Source organism: Lonchura striata, chromosome 1, assembly GCF_046129695.1.
Source record: "Lonchura striata isolate bLonStr1 chromosome 1, bLonStr1.mat, whole genome shotgun sequence".
In the NCBI taxonomy this organism is placed as follows: Eukaryota; Metazoa; Chordata; class Aves; order Passeriformes; family Estrildidae; genus Lonchura; species Lonchura striata.
In genome coordinates this window covers 140,181,110-140,207,152 of record NC_134603.1, presented here as the reverse complement: position 1 = coordinate 140,207,152, position 26,043 = coordinate 140,181,110, and the positions used below count along the sequence as shown (strand labels likewise).

General features: G+C 41.9%; 1 protein-coding gene across 1 annotated transcript in view; it reads right to left on the bottom strand.

The window, feature by feature from the left end:
* MYO3A (myosin IIIA) overlaps nt 1–25,660 on the bottom strand; it is a 137,408-nt gene extending 111,748 nt beyond the window's left edge. Inside the window, exon 1 of the mRNA XM_031504179.2 lies at nt 25,611–25,660. The gene's annotated coding sequence lies outside the window, so the exon portion shown is untranslated. The remainder of the gene's footprint in view (nt 1–25,610) is intronic.
* Between the last annotated feature and the right edge of the window lie 383 nt (nt 25,661–26,043).

The window sequence follows — 26,043 nt, the reverse complement described above, 5'->3', positions numbered from 1 at the left end:
GTCAGGCGACTTGGACATTGTCTGATGATGCACAAACAAGGCAAGCACCATGCAATGACATTGCAAAGCAAACTTTGAATCCAGCAACCAGGCCCTAAATTAATGTAAATGCAGGAATAAGTTGGTTATGTAAAGCATTTGGAGGCAAGGAGTGGTATTCAATTTAGGCAATATATCTCCTGGGCACAATTCAAAGTATATACATCAATCTTAGGGCAGTTCACAGAAGAAATTGATCTGGTTTTGAGGCCACTTTATGAAAGACTGAGTAAATGCTTCTTCTGTTTCTAAAACCACTTTTTTCTTTGGTGACTGTTATCCAATGACAACTTTCCCAACAAAGCAAGACAGCTTTCAGAGACATTTGATGCCTTTGGACTCCTTGACCTTTGTAAAACTTCTACACGCAGTAGAGAAGCAGTACTGTGTGGTATCAGTACCTGATCTCCTGCTATTGATAAATGCATATTGGGTGTCCACACTGACATTTCATCTGTGGATTATTCAGCTGATCTTGACATTTTGACTTGCTGCAGACTGAACTGGCCAGCCCTTCTTATGGGAGGCTCCAGCTCCTTGCTCTCTGAATGTTCTCAGAGGGCACAGATGTAAGGGATCTACTTCAGTGCTAGGTTCCACCTTGGTTTCCATCTATTCCCTGCCATGTCCCACCACAGCGAAAGTCACACTGCATGCTGAGGCTTACAGCTCTAAGGTAACTCCATCGGAGGAGGGGGATTTTTAAGCAACAGGTTAAAGAATCAGCCAGGGCTGTAAGCATGCAATCTATTCTCATGCAAATGAGCTACCCACTAGATTGCAATCCTTCAGAGTTTAAACCTGATACAAGTACAGAACCCAAACCTTTCTAAAAGCCAATCTTTAGTTAAACAAAGAGGGGATCAAAAGACCAAGGAAACAAAACACTAAATTTAATTACTGTCATCAATTTTAAAAGCTCTGATGTTTTGAAAACAAATGATAGCTAAAGATTTTTGTGGCAATTGTCATCCAACAGAAAATATTTTTGCAGGGCATTACAATAATGAAAGAAGATTAATAATGGAAGGGGGAATTGTCAAATTGTATTTGGACTTTGTGCCACCAGAAGTAATGAACTGACATTAGCAATCCATGAACTGAATTATAGCCAGCTAATTTTGTGGCTCCTAGAAGGGAGGCACTGCAAATGATGAGGATAATTTTTCAGTGACTAAACACTAGATCAATATATTAGCAAACAACTTGGTTTTCAAAGCTAAAGGATCATTTAATTTTCCTATTTTAACACAGTAAAACTTTATAAAGCCAAAAAAACCAGTACGGTGTGACCTCACTCACTCCGTATTTCTCAGAACTTCTTAACGACAGAAAAGTGGCAACTCAAAATTAATTCATCCACTGTATCAATGAGCTTTGTCAGGGCTTGAAATTAAGGCGATACAGTAACTTGATAGCAAGATAAGGACGGCATTGCAGACAACAAGCAAACTTGCTAGCACTTAGCATTAGCCGACAAGAAGTGACGGGGTGTGCGCGCACGGTGGGCACGGCACGCGTGCCCTGCGTGTCCCGCGGGCGGGCGGCGCTCTGCGCTCCCCGGGAGCGCCCGGCTGCCTCACCGCGGGACCGCGCGGGCAGATCTCCCGACTGTCTGCACGCGTACCCAGACACGAACTCACAAGGGAAAAGAAAAAAAAAAAAAAAACCCAAACAAACAAACAAAAAAAAAATAAACAGAAAACGGAGGGGAGAAAAATTAAAAAAAAAGAGGGGGTGGAAAAAAAGAAAAAAGAAAAAGTGGAAACACGCAAGATTCAGCTGAAGGAGAGACCGCAAAGAGCCAAGCCGCACATGCCCCGGGGCCGGGAGCTCCCGCTCCGAGCAGCCCCCGCCCGCCCCGTCCCGTCAGGAGCGGGGCTGCGGCGGGAGGCACCGGCCCGGCCCGGCCCGGCCCGGCCCGCGCCACCCCCGGGGCCGGGCCACCATGCCGCGGAGGCCGCCCCGAAGCCCCTCGGTGAGGCGTGGCCGCCGGGCAGCGCAGCTCAGCGGAGAGCCCCCTCTGAGGCACCGGGACTCGCCCTGGTGCCCTGCCCGCCGCTCCCGGCCGGGGATTACCCGCAGCGAAACCTCCGGTCCCCGCCGAGCCAGCCCGGCCGAGGGGGCAGGGGCCGCGCCGCCTCCGGCCGCCGTGCCTCGGCTTCGCCTCCTCCTCCTCCTGCGGACGGCCCCGGCCCAGCTGCGTCCCGCCTCGGGGTCAGCGGCGGATGAGCGCTTTGCCCCGCTAATCCCCCGCAGGCGCCGGCAAAGCCGGAGGGCTCGGCCCGCCCGGGCAGGGCGCGGCGGGGGCGCCGGGCGGCCCGGGCTCCGTCCCGGCGGAGCCGCTGAGCGCGCCCCGGGCCGGCCGCGGCGATCCCGGGCCGGCCGCCTCCAGAGCCGGGCCACAGCCCCCGCACCCTGATCCGCCCCGCGGCATCACACGGCGCCGGGCGGCCGCCGAGCCCCGGCGAGGCTGCTGGCCTGGCACGGGAGAGCTGCGGCCGTGCCCTTGGGGCAGCGAGGGCTGCGCTGCCCTGAGGAAACCTCAGGGACCTTCCGGCCTTCTAAAAGCAATTCACACCTGCTGCACGCCCCGAGCTCACGTTAGTACCTGTTGCAGAGAGGTGACTGCACCACAACAGCACAACATAAGTGTAATAACATAATAGCAGGGTGAAGTTGCAAGACAAAGTACTCAGAAGTTAGAAATTGATGAATTTTAGAAGTATAGCTACTATATGGTACACGAACCAGATTTTAATTATGCTAGTTAGGGTTTTTTTGCAAGATCCCTGACAAATTCACTGCAAAGAAGCAGCAAAACTCTGTCAGTGCTGGGGACCATGTACCTCTATCAGAGACTATGTCTGTGGAATTGAGTTTGTCTCCTTTCATTTTTCTGATGATATTTGAACCTGGGTTTTGTTTTCAGACAGGTCTGACATGAGGGGAACTGTTTCAGAGCTATCTATGTTTTACATCTTTCTCAAAAGCAGAGTAGACACCAGGTAGCTCCCTCTCCCTGAGCAAAGCTCTCATTGCTTTCAGTTGTGCTTGGGAGTGCCTAGCACCCCGCTGCCTTTTGGCTGTGTGTCTAGCGCCTGGCAAGTCATATACAGAAGCATGACAGTCTAATCCTCTGATCGTGCAGAATCTTGGCCAGAGTGCACCATCAGAAAAAGGCTACAAGCCTCCCAGTGGAAATTCAGGTGCAAAAAGGAGTGATGAGTACTCATAGCTCTTCTAGAAAGAGCTTGCATGCATCCACGACCTGGAACAAGGAGTTGAGAAGTGTTTAGACACAATCATGGGAACCAAAAAAGTAACATCAGTGATTAGTTTTTATGTTCCTTTCCACTTCTAGCAGTGCTGTCTTAAAACCATGGCTGCCCACCTCATCTAACTCTCGCTGTGTGTCGACGTTACCATCCCTTAGCTCTGAAGATCTAAAATTCTCCGTAAGCCCTCCCTCTGTCAAAGTGGCCTCAAAGGCAAAACCCCATAATAGGGCTCAGATAAACCACTTGAAGTATTGAACACATTATATCTTCTGCATTAATTAATTTTTCAGGTGAACTGTGAAACACCAAAAAACTCATACCTGTTTCATTTAGATAATCCTGAACAGAAGTAATGGCAGCCTGTTGCTGCAGAAAGGGTCCTAGTTTAAACCAGTTAAAGTTTCAAGGCCAATGTCCAAGGCCTACAGAGCCACTGTTGAAACAAACAGGGAATTTATGTCCTAGGGAATCTGTGTGTCAAATGGACACTGACATGCTGGAAAATTTAGTCATGAAATGATTATGTGACAGTCAGTGTCATGCAGCCTAGCCACATTCCTCCTTTGCCTTTATTTTCACTCCTTCATGTTCTTTTTCCAACTCAGCCTGCCTTGGCTGTTGCCCCTCATTTTCCCAAAAAATTACTGCTTTGCTGTTATCTAGAAAACCTTTCAGATAAGATTTCAAGGTTCTAGAGTAAATATGGGTATGTATATGCTTCCTCTGCCCCAAAATAAATTTGAAAAAATTAAGGACAAATATTATGTATTGACAATATCCAGATATATATATTAAAAGATAAATGAAGTGTGATCATCTCCAGCTGTACCTGGTATGAAGTTAAGTTTGCTTGATGCCACATGACAGCTCTATACTACTACATACATACTACTCTCTTTTTAACAGATTGTGATTAGATTAGTTTCAGACTTTCTCCTTGCCTTTCAACATGTTTTTTACTTTCATTAGAAGCATTGTGGGTGCAAGTCTGAAAACTGTTTTTAAATTACAATGTGACAAATATGAAAGCAGTATGGACAGCCTTCCAAAGCACCTTCAACATTAGATCATGTTAGGGAGTTGCTTTTAGAATGTCTTACACTTCATTATTAAAATGCAATGGACCCAAAACATACATAAGTATAATAGACCTTTTTTACTCCAGAACTGATACGTTCAGACTTCTACATTCTTAGAAGCTTCTAATAACAAAAAGGAGTGGGGGGGGCAGGGGTGGGAAAGATGCCCTTGTGATTAAGGCACCAAATTAAGGCTATAATTTACTTAAAGTAATATTTTCTATATCGTGAAATATCATGCTACATCCAAATAAAGTCAGATGCAGATAGGCAGGACACAGTGGACCCTCCCTACAAAAGGAGGTCCTTGGCTGCTGGGCTCCAAATCCTGGGCAGAATTCAGCCATAGAAAGTTTGTGGGACCTAAGACATATGTTCCTACATTTCATCTATTTTTCTCTTTATAATTGATCTTTTAATAGTAGTCTACTCAAGAGGAGTTGTTTTGATGGCTATTAAAGTACATATGCAAATAACAAGCGATACCCAAAAAGATCAGGAGGTCTATAAATGATAACTAAAGAAAATAAACAAGCATGCTTAACTAGCAGAAGACCACCACTATAAGAGCCAAAGAACTTACCTCTCTGGGGAAGTGCTTTTTGACCTCTCTGGCTGCTTAACCGAGCACAGTCTGTAGCAAATATAAGGAACTCCTCCCCTTTGGTGTTTATTACAGAGAAGCAGTACTTCCTGCAACACCTGAGTAAATATCCTCTAGGAAAACCACCACAGAGTTTGTCTACATCTAGCTCAGTATTCTTTTGATCATAAATACCATCTACCATAATGAATTATCAAGGATGTCCAAAAGCATAAGCTATTTATTTGAATGCATAATTTTCTCTAAAGCAACCCCTAAGCTCTAACAGATATTTTTTTTTTTAGTTGATCAAAAGAGCTCCATAACCCCTTTTGAATGTCTTAGATGTGTGATCCTTGTAATCACATTTAAGGGGCTGGTTAGCTCAGGAGATTGTTAATAGGATACAAAACCTTTAACATCCAACCCAGATCATTGCAGATGAAAAGCAGTGACTATTCAACAGCTTTTTCATGTTCCATGATCTAACTTAGTTCCTAAAGGAGAAATGTTTGTATTCCTTCAAATTTACAGAATGTGCTTTTCAGACTTTTTTAAACTGCACATATAATACAGAATATTTGGCAAACAGGAAAATAATTTAAAAGCTCAGTGGTAACTAATGAATCCAATTAAATCTGCAATCAAAAGAATTTTGGAATTTTCCACTCCAAAACTGTCTCCACAGTCTCAACAAGCCCATAAGCACAGAAATTGCCAGAAAGTAAGAGTGGTTTAGGAAGCTGACAGTTCTTCATTAAAATGTGCCTTTTTAGGTCCCTGTCATTAGACCCAGGAACTGCACATCTAGCATAGAAGTATTACCTTTGAATGGTGATAGTCTAACTCATGCTTATTAATTCATACCCAGTAAGGAAAAAAATATTACAAGTAAAATGTGCAAGGCATGTAATTGAAATTTCACAGCTGTTTCTATTTCACTGAGTTTGAAGTAGCAAAATTTTAGGGTTTCGCAGGTGTTGTTTCCCATCTAAGAAAGTCCTAAGTTAGACACAGCTTGAACTCTTGTCTCAAATTCAGTTTTTAAAAAGTGCTCTTAGTGTTTATCCAAACAAAATACTGGGAAAAGATGCATTGGAAAATGTGAGATATAAAACCTTCTACAGTTCTAAAAAATTGCAGTAGATAAGATCAGGGACCAAGTGATAACTGCAGAGAACTATGCTGCAAAATGTGTCCTGGCCTCTACTTACTTAGTACCCTTATCCTTTTCTTGGAACACACTGATCACTAAAATAACATTAAAGGATTTTGCTTACGTGCAGTGATGTCAACCAGTAAGAAGGTGTTGGGACATCTGAGGATTGCTGCTTTCTACATACCTGGGGGTAGTGGAAAGTGCCAATCTTGAAAATGTGCAAGTAAAGATCTGGGGTTGTGGTACTGCCATTTCCAAGTGTGCATAACATATCCCTCAGTCATTAAGCGATCTTAAAAATTGTGGGATTAAAAATCTAAACAAAGCAATAAACAACATCAGTCACATGGTAATATTGGTCACATGGGTCATCTTGTTAGTCATCTTGTTAATACAGCAGTTCCCAAACTAACTGCTTAGCGATTTCAGGTTTGGTTCTTTATAGTTTGTTGCAACATTTTTTTAAATCAGTTGTATGGGGGGGGTCTCACTTGTATCCTGGGGTAGAAGTGCCTGCCTTATGAGGTGTGATGTGCATTTCTTCACAGTTGTCGTTCTTCCCAGCCCTTGAAAGGTTAGGTGATCAGCAGTCTGACATCAAGTAAAATACCTATTGAACAAATACCACTATTGGCACTACTAAACACAAGTGTACTTTGGTATATAAATTGGACTGTGAACTAGTGAAGTATAAGCAGCATCAGGGTATTGATAACTGAAGCAGTTGAAGTGATTTTTGATATGTGCATCTAATTAGCATCTAGCATTCAGTCTCTTCAATTAATTGCAATCTGGGTCCTGCTATTTAACTATTTTTTAATAGAGAAAATAGAGTTATTTTTATAGCAGGTGATAAAAGAAGACTCAGTGTTGAACAAATGTATTTTTTCTTCTGCCTCTGAAGGGGTCACAGTGCAGAAATGGAAGTACACTGTGAAAGATGTCATTTTCTACAAATGAGATGGAGAGAAAATTTTGCTTGTTTGGTAGCCTGAGTACACACATTTCTGTACAACCACTAATGACATTATGGTTTATCTAACATCAACTTCTCTCAAGACTGTATCTGTTCCAATAGTCCTGGCAAGAGTCACAAGGCACCAGATCCTTGATCTGTGGATTAACTGGATGTTGTGGTTACCATTTGGAAAAACTATTCTACTAATCCTCATAATATATGAGGAACTGTAGAATGTAATTTAGGTATTCAGCAACAAGATGGAAAAGAATGGTAATTTAAGCAATTTCATGAGCTTTATTTGGCTATACCTTTTTTTAAATAACATTTTTAAAAGCAACTACCTTGATTTTGAATGGAAATGACTTGTGAGGTTTGCCAATTGGAGGCTCAAAATACTATTCTTGGACAATTTGAAGTTTGGAATATCACATGTCCAGAGTATTTCCAATGGATAAACAGAATGTGTCCAACATTGTTTTACACAATTTTTTGTCCTTGTTTCAGAATACCAGTAGCTTGCTGTCAGTCTACTCCTTCCCTTGGAGCCAGAGGTAACAATCACATTGCCAGACTTCATACACTTCACAAATTCATGTTTCATTAATCCCAAACATTTCCAAGAAATAAATAAAACCTTGAAAATTCTTCTTATTTCAAGCAAAAAAAAAGAGGCAGACACAAAAAAAAGAATGACAGCATAATCTGAGAATAACCTGGAAACCTTGTTCTGGAGTTTTTCTCTATAATTCTACCCATACTATTTTGAGTTCCTCAGCCTCCTAATCCAGAGGCATGCCACAAATATGTTTTATAAACAGTTTCCTATTTGTGAGCCTGTCATTAATCTGTGAAGATGTTCCAAAGATAGCCCTTAGAGGATTTGGATTTGTCTTCTTTTTGGTTTTAATCCAGTTAGGGAGTATAGCAAACAGTGACACAAACAGGATTACATTTGGAAGGGTTCTGTTCCTGGTTATGTGAGTGGCACACAGACATGCTGAGCTCTGCATTACTGCTCTACAGCTTGTCTTCCCAGCTGCTCCTCCTCTTCTTTTATGGTTGATTGTAAACACATTTTAAAAAATGTTTTGGAAAAAAAAAAAATCAGGTTAAAAAAAAAAAGAAATAAAGGAGGAGGAGGGAAGCTGTGTGCCATCCTGATTTTAAACTTACCTGTCTTTGTTACCACACTTGTGTACCAGTGCTCTAACGTTGGCTGGATGTGCATTTCCAACACTCCATTCTCCTGAATGATGTGACAGCCTTGTAATCTCGTCTGGTAGCAGGAGCAGGACCAAAGGTCCTCTGCTCCCACAGAGTACTTCCAACTGTGGTGGTAGTTTTTTAGAAGCAAATAGTCATCAGGATTTTTTTAGGTAACAAGCACTTTTTGAAATAAAGACTTGGATTTTTAAACACTGAGGGTGAGTTAAGACACTGAAATGAAATACAGAAGGTACCAGTATATTGTCCATTTCAAATTACTTTCAAATCAAGGTAAATATTTCAAAACAATGAAAAGCTGCTAAAGCATCAATAATTTTGTGTTCCTGGAAGTAGTAATTGCATATTGATTATGGCAGCTGGTGTACTAAATGATCCCAATTTCTGTATCTATGATCATCTCTCTCCATTATTTGTAACTCCCTCAATTTCTACCATTAGTTGCAAACTATATCAGAAAATAATTTTGCTTCCCAGCTATTGTCAGGAATAAAATTCTTTAGGAGACAGATTGATACAGACTTCCATTAAAAACATGCCTGTTTTTGAATGGTTTTTAATCTCTTAAGATTTTGAAACCTAAATGTAGCCAGATTCAAGACTGTCAAATGGTAATGGACTGACTTTATAGATTCTTTGGACTAATAGAAGATATCTAGAGGGACTGGCTTTGGTATATAAAGTAAATTGTTATAGGTAGCAAGGGTTCACATTTAAGAAGATGCCTGATAATATATTCTGTCAAAAACACTCATAAGATAATCAAGATAAACTTAATAACCTCTCATGTTTTCCTGACTAGAGGCCTAGTTTTTAAATATACCTTATCTGTACTATGTTATGGTTTTCATTAAAATAGTCACAGAATGTGTTTTATAGGAAGTTCATATATAATTTCTGCATTAGGTAGTATTGATTTTGCTGATGTACACTTACACTTCAGATGGTATCTGACATGATTCAGTATGAATTATAAGTCACAACAACATGGCAGTGTAAATCATCCAAATTAGCTCTGAAGGTTTCAATAAACAAGATCTAAACTAAATGAAAAAACCAATATTCAAAACCTCAAAGCCAACAGTCAGTAAAAATCAAGTAAATTTTTTTCTCCTTCACATTTTCTAGATAGGAAAGAAGACTATAGTTGGTGTGTTTGTTAAATAATACACCTTTGCAAAGCTGAGGTAAACTTATCTGGCTGTTCTTTAAAACATTTAAGTTGCAATTAGTATAATGGTCCAGCAGTTTCTGTGTCTAGCTGCCTTGCAGTGCCAGAGTTAGATTTTCAGTTTGCCTTTTAAAATGTCTACTTAAAAGGGATTGTTGAGGAAATCTGAAAAGGAGCTGTAATGGATCTAATTCTGTGGAAGTTTTCAGTCCTGAAAGTGAAAATGGTCTTTATGAAAGTGCTGGAAGGCTCAGGTTGAGTGGCATAAACTCTGTTCCTTCAAACTCAGCAGCCTTGGCAACTGCTAATGCTGAAAAGCCTCAGAGGAATGGATCATGCAAAGTTAAATTTAGTTTCAATCCACCCTAAATTATGAGCATCATGTAGGTGATGGGTTTTCCGTTATAGAGACCTATGTGAACTGGACTTTGAACTGGTTTTCCCACCATAGTACAGTGTCTCAAGAGGTGAGAGAGTGGCCCTGAAAGTGTGTTACTGGAAGTAGAGGTAGGGCTGTTTCACCCCCCCATTACAAGGATAGCACTGAGAAGAACAGCTGTTTTTAAGGTATGGTCTGGCCTCACTCAGGCAGTCTGAAGCACAGCCTATGCTTGACTCTGTGACCATAGTAATATTCTCTTCATCTAAGCTCTATATTTAATATTATATATATATCATATATAATAAAGATATATAATATTTTATAATAACTAATGCTCTTTTCACCTTCTTGACCTGTCCTTACACAACTGGGAATCCACAAACACACTATTTGGAAACAACAGACCATAAATTCTTATTCCAGGTGTCAAGCCAGTCCCAAATGAAAAATTAGGATGAGGCATTTCATATGGGATTTTCTTATCCCATCTCTGCCTGTCACAGTGGTTCATGCACCTTTCTTTGATGAAGCTGAAATTGCTCACTGTTGGAAGCCTGACCTTTGACTGGGTAGCCCACAAGTTTGGTTCACAGCTGTGAAAATGTGGTGTTCCTGCTGCAGCCTCCTGGCCTCAGGATTAGGGTGTTTTCCTACCCTGTTGTTGCCTGACACAATCTCCTGTGGAGAGCATCCTCAGCACCAGCCAAGACTGTCTGCTTTATCCCTTCTAGCTAAAACATACTAGTTAGTCATTGTTTTCACACACAATTGAGACAACAGTGCAGTTTTTGACTTTTGATAAGTCATGCAGAGGTCAGGGCTGCTGCTGCTATCTGCCATCCTCAATAAGCCTGTCTAGTGCATCTCTGTTCTCAGAGATGGTTTTGTGTCCTGAGGTTCTGACTTTGATTGTGGCAGCTGCCTTGCTTAGGAGGCACGGCAGGACACAGAGGGAAAGCAAATCAGAGCAGCGGGGGACGCCGGTGCTCACCGCTGGGCGCAGTGAAGAGCAGGGCCACCCACCGCTCTCCTGCTGCTGTCTGACAATTGAGCTCGGATTTCTACCTTCAGGTCTGCTTGAATCCAAAGAAAGGAGCCATGTGTAGCAGAAAATTGCATACAAACTTTACACAAATACAAACAATTATTTTTGTTTTGGTTGTCTGGGAGTGCTGGAAGGACAGTGAGCCTGACTCTATGCTCCCTGGGCTTGTCTGACCCAAGAAGAATCTCCCAAATTTGTTATGTGAAAGCTATGTCCTCTGGTTTAGAGTTCAGAATGCAACCACATGCAAGTATTGAATGCGAATTACTGTGTTGTATGATGGAATTCACTGTGGCACTGTTTTCTCATTGCGGGAGCATGTGTGTTTCTGATTATCAGAAGCACCTATTAAGATTTGCATTCCTAACCCCAATGTCATTCAAGCTAATAGTAAAACTGTGGAGTTGCGTTATTTGTATGTTTTATTATCCCTGTATTATGTATTGGTTTATTCCTTTGTACCCCCGTGTGCAACTTGGTTTATCCCCAGTTTTCCCGCCTTGTCCTCCCTTCCCGCCTTCCCAGTATCTATCCATCACCCTGAAAGAGGCATTTTACCCCCCCCGGGTGCCTTGTCTATCACTCAGTGCCCCTTCCCATCCATCCAGAAGCTTCTACTCAGGGCACCGGGTGATTGGGCGAGGACCTGGGGCTCCCCCCATATCCTTCCCCCATTGGACCCCACCATATCCCCCCATCCCGGAGCCACCCCCTATCCCTATCCCCATTGGTCGTTGGATACCCCTCCCTTACAGTTTATAAGCCAGTGCAAGCACCTTGTGCTTGTTCCTGTTGGCTGGCATCGTTCTAGAATATTTGGCCCCGTTGGGCTACAATAAACTCGGACTTAGCCCCCAGCAGGATCCGCTCTTCATTTACCACCGCAAGGCTTGCTAGCGCTGCCCGGAACTCACAAAGGCACTCTCCAAACCCCAGCTGGGAGCGGCGGAGGGTGCCTCCATCGCCCGCCCTCGCCCCACAAGAGCTAGCCGGGGCTGAGAGAAAAGGGATTTGGGGCGGGAGCGTGGCATAAAACTTGTGTTGGTTTGGAATGGATTGGGGACTGACACTTGACAAGCAATACTTTTCAATGAAAATGAGTTCTTCCCCTAACTGCCTTTTTAGATATAAGACAACAATAAGGAGCAATACTTTGCACTTGGTACTGTTATAAACTGGTACTGTTTATTCCCAGGATTTCTTAGTATGCTGCAGTCCACATGCACATCATCAGCCCATTGCCAAAGGTGTTGCAGTAGGGAGTAAAGATCTCCATGCTCACAGAGAGCAGGCAAGATTTCGCTTTGGAAATCTGATACAGAAGACCCATTGCACAGAAAGCACCAGAGCATCTCGGATGGCTGTCTCAGAAGGAGCAAGGCGCAGGATATGATGTGTTTTGCACCTGTTATGCAACAGAGAACAATTTGCCAATTAATTCAGGTAGAAGAGATAACATGTCTTGGATTTCCTGCTCTTAATTTATTGAACAGCTAAGCCCTTGAGACTAATAAAAAGTATTTCATCCACCTGCAGGAGGTTTGCAGTTTCTGATATAATAGAAAAATACCAACTCTCAGAATGGCCAAGTGTCATTAATTGATGCAAACTTTTCATTAAGAGTATTTCTGGTGGACTAATTAAATAAATATTCTACCTTACCTTCAATTTGTACTCCCTGATGAGCAAAATTATAAACAAGATATGTGGGTGAGCATTTCCTCATTTTCTTACCACTGTTTCTTGATCAGCCATGTGCAAACAAGGTAGGAAATAGCCTTTCCATCTTCTACTTTTTTTCTGGCATGTAGGTGACAGGAGACTTTAATTTCATTGGCATTTGTTACATAGGATTACATCCTAGGACCTAGGTGACAAGCTCAATGTACTAAACCATGACTGAGGGAATATGAATACAGAGGAGTCTATGTGTTTACTTAGGAAATAACTGAAAATAACTCATAAAAGATTAATTCACTTGCTAGTTTCTTCTTCTCTGCAGTTTCATTATACAAATTGGAAGAACAGGTAATACAATAGAAAGTCTTCTAGCTTGACAACAAATTCCCAGAATCTTCTCACTTTCAAACTAATAAATAAATCAAATGTTCCTTATTCATGAAGATGGGAGTACCATCTTACAATGCTTGCTGTGATGCCAAGTGCAGTTTAACTAAAACATAGGGCCTTTTTGTTTTTCACTTGGGGACAGAGGGCTTATTGAGGTCACTGGCTGCTTTAAAAGTGATAACATTTTTCTGCAAAAAAGCCACTAAAAAAAAAAAATCAATGTTGAGTTAATGTTCTTCAAATAATTGGGGTTTTTTTTGTTTGGTTTTGTTGTTTTGTTTTGTTTTTTTTTTTTTTAACTAGTTCTGTTTGTACCACATCTATTGAGCTTCTTCTGGAGGGTCTGTACCAAATCTCAGTTTATTATGCATCTCCTGATTTGTGGTCTTCTTACAGTTATGATTAGATTTATTTACCAAGGTACCAGTGGAGTTATGATCAGATAGACCAGTGAAACACTGTCTTGCCTCTTCTAGTAGATGCATTATCTCTTTTTCTCTCTTTTCAAAATAGGCATCTGTCTCCAGTAGTTTTGAGGACGCATCCTCAGTCTGAAATTTTGTTTTGCAATGTAGTGAGGTTCAGTCTCAGTTTTATCATGAGATTCATGACTGAAAGCTTCAAATCAAACTGCAAACATGTCTGTTTTTTAGCTGAAATAATTGTTCTTTCTTTCACAGACAGGAGGCTGTATCTGCTGAGATGTGAGATGTCACACATGAGATTCATCTTACAGAAAACTGAGAACCAAACAAAACCTGTTTAGTTTGCAAAGTAGCTGAGGTCACAGACCACTCACACTGAAGCACCTGATGGTGAAGTCCCCCAACACAAGAGGTTTATGTCCAACCTCCAGCTTTCAAAGCGCTTCTGAGAAGCCAAAGTGATTAATGTGGCTTCTAGGCAAACCTCATTGGCAGTGCCTTTCTTACCATTCTGACTGAAGCTGCTAAAAAAATTATTTTCAGTTTCTTTCAGGATTCTTTGAGTCTCCTTATGTTGGTCACCCTAGGTCAGGTTTATTTTCATCCAGGTTGGCTGTCTTGGATATCCTTGCCAGTACCTCAAAGGCTGCTCACAGGATAAGGGCCTTTGCTTTTGTTTTCTAGATAGCTTTAAATAATTTTTCTTCTCATGTATCATAGATTCTGCAGTTTCTAAATCTACCTAGGTGAAGAAGATGATCAGTCACTTTAATTATTGTTTATAACTTTGCCTCTACAACTTAACCAGATTCCTATTCAAGTAGAGAAACAAGAAATTTACATTAGGTACTCAGCAGAAATCTTTGTCCAGTTATACATAACACTGAATTTTTTTCTCCTGTCTTTATATGTTCCATGAAATCTTTCTCAAAGGGAAAGTGGTAATGGAATGTTTTTATTTACTATTTTTTTCTGTTTGCTGTTTTTACCATGTTTACTGTGTACTATTCTCTGTATTTGCTATTTCTCAATATCTCTGGATTTCAGGGTTGAGGTGTTGCTTGTTTTGTTGTCTTTTAAAGAGACAAAGATAAAAATATGGATTACAAAATTCAAGACTTGTTATTTTAGAGAATGCTCCTCAGTGCCAATACAGTTTCACTCTCAATTCTTCAACAGGGTTACTTGCAAAGAATCCAACACAGCACACTGAATCTGCAACACCATTTTTATTCATTTCACACTCATCTGTAGACAGCATCCAGCTTCCTCCAGAGCAGAATTAGGTCTGCAATGCTACTGAATGACCTGGCTAAGCGTCATCAAAAGATTTTTGCAAGCAGCTCCTATTAATGCTATTAGGAATGTGATATATTAATCTCTCATGTGCAGGGCAGAGAACAAATCCATTCAGTTGCAGAATAAAATTACTGTTAGTGTTTGAGGAACGGTAGGAGCCTGAATCATTTAACAACAGCAACAATCAACAAAACAATATTTTGGCTAGTTAGTATCATGCAGTACAGTGCAAATCAGTATAGGTACAAAGATAATGCAGTGTGTCCCTCCAGTCTTCCACCTCTGCTGGGATGTTTTTTGCCATTCTGTCATATTGTTAAATTGCAACAGCTTCTACAAAAAACTGGGAATGAATAATAGAAACATTTAGCCCATTGTAGAAGCAGAACTGAAAAGAAGACAATGAAAAAAAACTAAGGTAAAAAATAGGTGTTGGTTACCTTCGTTTTGATAAAACAAATTAATTTTGCATTCACTTGTTTGAGTAGATATTTTCATCCTATATTCATATCTGTAGTAATCTGCAGATATTTTCTGGTTTTATAGTGTGATTTCATACCAATGTATCTTCTAAATTTCTAGCTCCACTATTTAGAAATGGTAACTCTAACAGGCAGTATTATAGGGGCAACTGTGAGGAAGATTCGAATCTATTGACTGGTTAGTAAATGACATGTAGGTATCTAAACCAGAAAATAGAGAGCAATCAAATGTGGGTGACATCTGAAGATGATGCAAGGATAGATGAAATTCTGGGTCATGGATGTTTAAAGGTTTTGTATGTGCCTGTAAGAGACAAAAGTTTTTTGTTCTATTCTGCCACTGGTATATTCATGAGTAAACTGCCATATTATGAGAATGTCTGGTGCATGCTATGAACCAACACAAATCTCTCAGAGGCACATTGGGTGGCTTCAGAATGCCATCCTCTCCTGGATATATCTGCCCAGCAAAGGGGACTAGGATGTCTTGCCAGGAGTGTCCCTAGGAATGCCTTGCTTTCTATGGGTGAGACATGGAGTTGAACAGGCTCACAGACTGGCTGGGGGCACTGCAAGGACCAGCTGCTCCTCAGGTTTCTCCATAGAAGCAGTGGAAGCATGTATAAAACATCCCAGAGGCATCCTATGGACTGAACAGGGAAGGCCCTTCAAGGGCGCTGTTCCTTCCAGTGCACATGCAACCTTGCCTGACTGACACACTGGCAGCACTTCTTACTGGGAATGGGGAGCTAACCAACTCAGCCAGTTTTTCTGCATACATTTGAATCCAAATATAGTGCTGATTATACTAAATGTATAATATAACTTACGGCTGTAGCCTAATTCAAAGCCAATGAAGAAGACTCTACAAAATAACCAGCTAAGACAAATCTCCTCTGGTGAAATAAAAGTCAGCCCTGTGCAAAGCAGTGGGTTCCTTGGTGTTCTGCTTTGATGCTGGCTGGTGTTGAGTCAAGAGAACACCTGAAGAGCTGTGTCCTGCTGTCTGAACTGAGAACATTGCTAATGGGGGTGAAACTCAGAATGTCTCCTCAATGCTTGAAGACCTATCTTATGCGGCCTGTGGATGCCTTGGAGGTCTTCCAAGAAGATGAGTATCCCAAACAGCAAAAACAAGGTGTTTCTTGAGGAAATGAAAGGAGAAATAGCTCATAAGGAATGAGCTAGCCAACCACACTTGAAGAAGCTCTTTAAGCACTAAAATGAGGTAACTGTCATACATTTCTTGTCACTCCTACAGCTCCATGAAATTTACTTCTGTTTATACATTTTAACATACAAGACTGTGTTGGTTTTGCATGGCATGGTTCTTGTTAGTGGAGGGTAGGGGGGAACACAGAAGTTGCTTCATTTACTAAAGACTGTAGTCTGGCCCCACTAGAGGAAGTATGAACACTTGTGAACTCTTTCAAAAAAATAGTTGCAAAATTACAGCTCATCTTTCACCTACATCAAGTTCATTTACTATAGTTTTCGAACCTGTAAAATATATTTTTCTTGTGATTTATATTGAACTTTTTCTTTGACTCCCCTAATTTGTCTTCTGGCCTGCAATTCAGGCAGCATACTTCATGCAGTTCTTTGTCTAGACCCAAATCTTTCTGGCAAAGTAAAATCTCAGGACTCTAGGAGTTTTGTCGTTTACCATAACCCTGTTATGATAACATTCCATTCTGGAACCAAGAGCAGGGCAACTTCTGGGGCTAAATTCATAGACTACCTTCTTGGTTTAAAACATCCATAATGGAATTTCTAGATTTTGGCTACACAGATTTACCCATAAGCTCCCACCTGTCTTTCTATATGTGATCTGATGACCCACAGACAGTATTTTTACTATTAAAAAATGAGAAGTCATGCAAGTGGCTTCAACATCATGTCTGCGAGTTAACTCTATCATTCTTGTTAGCCTACCTAATTCTCCTTATAAAGGTCTCAGCTGATCTCATGTGTCCAGAAGAAACATTTTCAGCTAGCTGGTGGCTGCTGGGGTTGATTTATCTGTGGCTTTGATCTTCTCACCAGCATCTCAGATCCTGGTAGGATCAGGGGCTCTGCTTTAGGAAGGAGGGAGGAGGCTGCTGCAAGGTGCTTCATCTATCACTCTTGGCTGGTAGTTCAGTAATTTATCTTCTTCCCCTTTATTCCATGTCCTATAGACAGTCTAGAAACTTTACTTTCTCGCTTCTGCCTTGGATCTGCCCTCTGTCACTATGAGCTGCTAAGATAATTTCTTTAAAACTGCAGAAATGGAAAGAGGCCTTTGTAATAATCTCAGATCTATTTTGTCACATTAGCCTTGGGCTTATATTTGCATTTGAGGCCAACCTCCCTATTTTTCCTGCTGCCCCAGTTTTGGCACTCTGTCTTGAGTATGAAGAGCCGGGTAAGTCAAGAAACAGCAAAGCATTGGAGGATACACTTGGCTCAAGCTCAGCCTGTGTCTTGATATGGCCCATGCCCATAACCATCTTTGACAAAGTTCTGTGAGATTCTCTATTCAACACTGGATTAAAAGGAAATATCAGCTTATTCACTGAAGAATACCAAAACAAAATTGATGGAAATTGTGATATTCTAGGAGAAAAATGTTGTGCTTAGGAGTCCCAAGACAGTTCAGTTTTACAGCCAGAGACCTGGCCTAGGGAACCAGTCTGGAACATTCATGGTGTGTGTTTGTCATCAAGTAAGAAATGTGATCAGCTGCCAGAGACTGAGATATCCAGTAATGAAATCCAAAGGGGCAAAATGTATAAGAATTGTTCAAGCGTAGCCACATTTCCGTTTGTATAACCAGATGTTGGAACTCAAAATGTCTCTCAGACATTTTTAGAGGTTCCAGGCCTTGGTCAGAAGCATTTTAGACCCTGGCAGACAGCTGACAAACAGCTGTGATTTTGAGTTTGAGCCATGGAATGAGTTACCAACTTTGAAGGTGGAACAAGCAGTCACAAAAGGTTAGATAGCATAGTAAAAGTAGCTACAAAACAGAGGGGAAATTTTTTTAGTATTGTACATGGGGGTTTTAACATTTGTACAGGGGGGGTTTTACTTTGTACATGGGGGTCAGAAGTTCTAAGATGGAGGAAAGTGGGCTGATCCTGTTCTTCCTCCTTCTTCTTCCTTGCCTCCATGTTCTTGGTGATGTTGGCATTCACAGATTGGTTTAGAGTAGAAAAGCACTTGGTAATATAGGTAGTAGGTATTGGGGGAAAACTATAAACATGTAATACATAATATATCATATAAAAGATAGCAGCAGCCCTGGGTGAGGGGAGAGAAGAAGACAGCAGACAGAGAGGATGTCAGGGGGTGTGTGTGTCTCTGCCCAGGCTGCTGACCAAGCAGCTGCAGCCCAAGAAGACAATCTTTTAGATAACTAACAATAAACTGCCTTGAGACCAAACAGCAAGAGCCTGTGGAGTTTTTCTTTGGAAGCACGGGTTGGAGGAGGAATTTCACCACCATATGGGACCCCAGAATAAGGCCGGGGTTCTCACAACCAGAAACTTCTTTTCAGTGAAGACTAACTAAACACGTGGGTTTAGACAGTCACACACCAGCAGTCCTGTGATGGAGCTTGAGCTGCAGTGTGCTCACTCAGCATGACTTTCCAGATCACTGAATAACACAGAATAGTCATGGCTGTGGCTCCAATCATTACTACAATTTCCTTTGCTGTATCAGCTGACAACATATATCTACACCTGCCCATGTGCATAGGATGGCAGGAAGTCCAGCCCAAAGCAGTAAAATGCATTTAACAACCAAGACAGCCCAACAGATATGAGATCCATGTACTGGGCAATGTGAGAAATATGCATGGCAATTTTGATGGAAATCATCAGAGACAAAGGGCCAAACTTTCACATGCTTTTTGGGTGAGAGGCAATAGGCCATGGAGTAGCTAAAAGAGCCATGATATGTCAGAAATCTAAGACAGCAGAAACTGCTATGAGACTGCCTAACAGACATCCTGCTGCCAGCAAGAAAGAAAATTGGGCTATGGAGACAAGATGGAGAACTGCACCAATGCTACAAAATGGAGAAAGTGCTGAGCCTGCAGGAAAAACAGAAAGCATCTTTTTGATTTCTATCTGGCAATGCTTCCATCTTTTCAGGAGCAGTGAGGGCTCACCCAGCCAGCTAGGACTGTGAAATAGCCCCCAGAGTAACAGGCTCTGTGAGACAGCATGAGCTCTTGGTCTTTCTGTTTTGTGAATAAAAACAAACATTTAAAATTTATCATGACACCCAGTGTTAGTACCTAATAGGCTCCGTGTCCCTCCTTTTACAGTAGCTCTGCACAATATTTCCCCTTTACTCCATGTTGTTGGATTCTTGGGCAATTAAATAATTGATTTCAGGCAAATGACTTCTACCAAATTTTTAAAAATTTTATTTTAATTGCTATGTTGAAGAGTCACAAATCAATGAGTCGCCAGGCTACTAATGAATATTCAATGAAAATATAGGGCAGTCCCTCACCTACAAAGGATAAAACCATTTACCTATGGTGTCTATTCTCACATCCCCACAGCTAACCAGCTGGCAAACAAAACTTAGGGGTTTGTAAGCACTACTGTATATATTGTGCTGTCTCTGCAGAAAGGAGTCAAGTATTTAATTCAACATCCCAAGCATAATAAAAGAGGATTTTGAAACCAAAATTTTGTATTTAAATGTACAGATGTGTACATATACTACAGGTTGATAGCACTATGGCTATCAGAATGGCATTAACCAAAGCAGTACCTTCTGTCCAGGAAAAATCATACACAGTGAACCCTAGAAAGAAATATTCAAAAGCAATAGAGTACCACAGAGTGCTTTGAGTAAGTCTCTCTAGAACACCAAAGGACAGAAAAGCCAAGCATCAGCTTTTCATCAATGAATTAATATGTTGTCAAAGGTCTGACCACTGCTAACATGTCTTTGTATGGAAGAGAAACCTCAGCACCTTTTATCTCACTCCATGAGCACTGACTAATCTTTTCTGACTACATTAAATATCTACTGAACTAATCTAAACCTTGTGTGAATGTCTCTCTTCCTTAAAAGAAAGGGGTTTTCTGTATTAGATCTGGCTGTATTTTTTTGAACCAAGATAAATGAGAGTTGTTAAGACACTTTTCAAGCACTTTTCAGGCTTGAAAAATCAAGCTAAGTACATCAGTAAGAAGTCTGCATTCTGCACACACAGCACTTTTGTCACTGGATCATAATTCCCCCACCAGAGGATTAAATTCCAATGGACCTTGTCCTGCAAGTCTTACAGAAGGTAATTAATGAAGAGAGGCTATATGAAAAGATAAAATTTGGTATTAGAATGAATGATCACATACAGGGGACCAATATGTCTCTTGGTGCCTCTCATACTTGGCTTGTAATTAATTATGAAGTGTTAGGATATGAAGAAGTCCAGGTGGTCTGTTAGCTCTGCCTTTTCTCTAAATGCTCAACTAAACTTTTGTTTAGTCTGCTCCAACCCCTTTCTGGAATCAAAACTCTATGACTTTAAGCGTCTTTGTACAGTAATTCAAAACTTTAACTACTGCTTGTAATGAAAATACTAAATTTTCCTATGAGCAAGAGATTTAGTTTTCCAAATTGTATATGTATGTATGTATATATATGTTTTATGATACTGCATTGGATTTGTGTGGCTGGGTTTGGTGGCAGTGGGGGGAGAGGGCGACAGAATACAGGGGTGGCTTCTTTGAGAGTCTGCTAAAAGCTTCCTCCATGTCTGACAGAGCCAATTCCAGCTGGCCCCAGGACAGACCTGGAGCTGGCCAAGGCTGAGCCCATCAGCCATAGTGGCAGCACCTCGTCGATAACATGTTTAAGAAAAAAAACAGGTTTTGCACAGAAGCCATTGTAGCCAGAGAATAGAGGAGTGAGAATATGGGACACAACTAATTCTGCAGACACCAAGGTCAGTGGAGAAGGAGGGGAAGGAAGTGCTTCAGGCACCAGAGCTGAGCTTCCACTGTGACACGTGATGAAGGACATGGTGAGGCACCTGTGCCCCTGCAGCCCATGGAGGAGTCCCACACTGGAGCAGGTGGATGCCCAAAGGGCTGTGACCCTCTGGGGAGCACATGGGGAGCAGGTTTGCTGGCAGGACTTGTGACCCCATGGGGGGCCCATGCTGGAGCAGCCTGTTCCTGAAGGACTGCAGCCCATGGAATGGACCCACACTGGAGCAGCCTGTTCCTGAAGGACTGCAGCCCATGGAATGGACCCACACTGGAGCAGGTCAAGAAGAACTGGTGCATGTGGGAGGGACTCATGTTGGAGAGTTTCATGGAGGACTGTCCTGTGGTAAGCACCCCCTTCCCCAGACTGGAGGAGGACAAGAACTCCTCTCCCAGCAGAGGAGGCAGAGATGAAACCAAGGTGATGAACTGACTGTAAACCCCATTCTATATCTCCCTGCAGTGCTGGAGGGGAGGGGTAGAGAATTAGGAATAAAAGTTAAGCCCAGGAAGGAGAAAGTCAGGGGGAGAAGGACCTGTTTTACTTTTCATTATCATACTCTGATTTTGATTAGCAATGAATTCAACTTACTTTGCAAGTGAAGTCTGTTTTGCTCATGATGGCCACTGGTGGGTGATCTTTTCCTGTTCTCATCTCAACTTAAGAGCCTTTTGTTATATTTTCTCTCCCCTGTTCAGTTGTGGACGGGAGTGATAGAGTAGCTTTGGTGAGGCCCTGGCCTCCAGTCAGGGTCAAAGCACCATAGATATATAGGCAGGTTGTCCTTCAGAGCAGTCATTGGGTTGGTTTGGACATTGCTGGACTACTTGGAGTCTTATGGCTCATGCTCGGGACAGAGTACACACTTGTTTAGTGAGTGATTAATTTTCCCCTATTAAAGCTCACCTTGAAATTTCAGTCAATAATACAGTAAAGCAGAACTGCAAATGCTCTAATCAGCTCTATCAGCACCAATGTTTGCAAAGAGTATTGTAATGGACTTAATTGTGTTGCTCTGTGCAGTAAACTGCTCCAGTAAAATGGGGCAGGTTACAGCTAACACCTGGCAAATGGTGCGAAACAGGCTGGAAACTGTAATGATCACACAGTAGCATGTGTCTTGTATTTCAAGAAATTACTTCTGTCCACCCACAGTATTGTTTTAAGTGAAGTACTAAAAGACCCCATAGCTCAATTGGTCTGTGTGAAATATTTTAACAGTCTAAATGTTCTAGATTAGACAAGTCCAAATGCAAGTTGCAATGTACATATGTGCAAGAAAAATCACTTTAGCCATATCTGAAATAGAGTTTATTAGTACAACTCCTGGAGGTTGATTACAGTTCATACTCAGATGCACAGCAGATTACCATGACCAGGTGAAATTGCAGGGGGCATTTTACTACAATAGGACACAGTCATGCAAAGACAAAATGGGAAGTTGAGCCTAATGATCCTTTCATATACCAAAGATATATATGGTAAGAAATCACAGACAGATAAGCCCAAATTTCTACAGTGCCTGAAGTATCTCTTCTTGTTTTGTAAAACTAAAGGGACATGATGTTCCTAAACTATCCTAAGGTGCCACATGAGACTGACAGAGAAGGAAGAATGCTACCTGCTGCTTTTTTGAAGGATCCAGGCCTCCTTCATTCAGTCACTTACCCAGGCTGGCCATATTTATATTAGAACTGATACAGCCGCAACCTATGCAGGCAAGTCTGGAGAACCAGCCTGGGCAGCTAGAGATAGTGCCACAGATCATAAATATAAAACTATTATTATATAAGGTCTCTGAAAACACCTGAAGCTAAAAAGTGCCTATGACCATTTAGTGAATACATAGGTTTTATCATGACTACGGGCATATAATTTTATTTATATATTTCCTGTTTCCTTTTGTAGCGGTATTATTCTTCAGAGCCATTAAGTACTTATTGATAATTTCTATAATTTCAAATTCATTTTTTACACATTGGTCTCAGGTAATTTTTCATTTTTGTTTCCTGCAAGTTTATGTTCATCCACAGTGAAAGGAAGGAAGACTTTTATGCATCCAGGACAGGAGTTATCAGCCTGAGCATTTGAGTGCCCAAACTTAAAGTGACAGACAGCATTTGACTTAGTTCTCCACTTGAGGAAATACTCAGCCTCAAACAAGTGGGCAAGAGAAGCTGGGTCTGACAGCATCTCACTCTCCATCTAATGACTTTTCAGTGGTTTCTTGTAGTGCAGAATCCTATTTTTCTCAATATTTGGCTTCCTTGCAGGATTTTTTGCATTCTCCTCAGCCTTTATGCCCCATGCCCTGCCTGCAGGTGTCTGGGAAACACCTCCATCCCCTAGCTGGCTGCGTGGCCCCAAGGGATGGCACAGTCTCCTCTTCCTCTACAGGTTTCCTCAGAACAGGAGGGGACCATCAGGATGAAGAGCAGCCTTCCACCCTGCTGCCCTTTCTCTCAGGCCTTTTCACAGAAACATGTTAACACACAATATGCAAGAAAGCATTTTAAACAGCTGTGCCACCCATTCACCCATTTAAGCCATAGTTTCCTAGATGGAGTCTGCCCTGGCTAGTGTGAAGTGCACTGAAAGGGCTGTGGTGGCAGCTGGCTACCAGAAGACTTTATCTACTTTATCTACTAGAATTTCCAGACCCATGAGACATGGATGCAGTTTTGGCCCTGCAACCTCTGACATGAAATGAGCAAAACTTCTTATATTCAGCCAGAGGTGTGCACAAGGGGCCAAGAAGGCCAGTGGCATCCCAGACTATCTAAAAAATAGTGTGGCCAGCAGGACCAAGGAAATGCTTGTCCCTCTGCACTCAGTGCTGCTGCTCAAGCAGCATGGGTCCAGTTCTGGGCCCCTCATCCCAAAAAAGACATTGAGGTGCTGGAGCATGTCCAGAGATGGGCAGTGAAGCTGGTGGATGGTCTAGAGACTGAGTTATATGAAGAGAAGTTGAGGGAGCTGGGAGTGTTTAGCCTGGTGAAAGGGAGGCTCAAGGAACCTTATTGCTCTCTACAACTGCCTGAAAGGAGGGTGTAGCCACATGGGGTCAGCCTCATCTCCCAGGCAACCAGTGATGGGACAAGAGGATGACCTCAAGCTGTGCCAGGGGAGGTTCATGTTTGACATCAGGAAGAATTTTTTCACCGAAAGGGAGGTTAATAATTGGATGGGATCTTCAGGGAGGTGACAGAATCATCATCCCTGGAAGTGTTCAAGAAACAACTGGATGTGGCTCTCAATGCTTTTTTTTAGTTGATGTTGTGGTGTTTGGTCAAAGGTTGGACTTGATGATCCTGGACATCTTTTCCAACCTTAATGATTTTATGAATCACAGGGGGCATGGCAGGCTGTGAAGTGCCTGGGTTTTCCCTGCTTTTTTTCCAGTGAGTGGAAGAAAGAAGTGTCAAGATCTAAAGAGCCTTTCCTACAATAAAAGGCAGCCCTGCTTTAGAAATCCCTGGTGCCATTAGAAATCATTTTTCAGACAAGGACCATCAAGATGGCAAGGGAGCTGATGGCCAGCGGTGAGTGGGGAGCAATGCTGTTTCTGGCTCCTTGTGCAGGGACCCCAGCTTGCCCTGGCCCAGCAGAGGGCAATGCCAGTAAACAGGAATCAGTGCTGTTGCTGGGGTTCAATCTCACTGCAAAAATGAAAGGTTGAAAAAGTAATAGAGCCACAGCTACCCAGCTGCTTGTGCCCTGGCCCCTGGCACTCAGCCTGTGAGTGATTGTGAGGTAGGAGCTGGGAGCATGGAATGTCAGGAAATGGCCCAATTTATGCCAGTTTTGGGTCAGCCTGTGACCTCAGGAACTCTGCCCCTTTCAAAGATTTGATAGGATCAAGCCCTGCTGGAAAGACAAATTCTGAAAAGCAGCCAAATTCTGCAGACATAGGTATATGCAAAGATCCAGGAAGAACCATGCTATACCTTGTTTATACTTCTCTTTTTCTGTACACTTTGTACGTCAAAAATTTTTTAGGCCTGGCTGGAAGAATATTTGCAAGTAAAAGAAAATCAAAGCAGCTTAGTAGTCAGACAGTTTCTGGGTGCTTATTTCTGCTAATAAATGAAGTGACTCACTTCTAAGCCTCCAAGTACACTGAGTTTACTTTCCCACACACTGGCATCAGCAAACATTTTCACTGTAAAGCATATTAGCTAGTCATAATCTTTTTTGCCTATAATTTGATGCAATGTGTGCAAACCCCTGCTCATCTAAATCGGAACTTGTTTGTTATTCTAGACAGTTGATTAGCACTGAAAGCCAGAGCCACCACAGAAATCATGCAATACCAAGAGTCACTATACCACTTTTCTGTATAGAAGGGAACTTAATTTTCTTAGCAGTATAAGCACACATGAGAGAGATCACAGAAAAAACACATACCTATTTGAGGTAATGTTGCAAGAAGGCTTTTGCTGTTCCCTCCATCAGCAGCACTGCTCAGCAAATGACCTAAAACAGTTCCAGTACAGCAGACAAACCTGGCAGAGACAGAGTCATGGATGAATGCTGTAAGGTCTGCAGTTTCTTGGCCAGCCAAAGGTGATTAACACAGCACAGAATTGTGTACTGCTCCTTAAAAGCTGCTGCAGGAAACCAGGCTGGACAGGACAGAGATAAATCCAGGGAGCACCATTAAGTGGAGATCTGTAGCATTTGGAGAGGGGTCTTTTCCAGGGCCACCTCTTGTGAGGAGGAAGAAATTGCCTGGGATGTCTTGATATTTTCATACAGGCTTCATGTATCCCACACTGCCAATGGGTTCAGGAGGGAATGGCCTTTGAGGTACATCTTCTTATATTTTCTCTCTGACTTT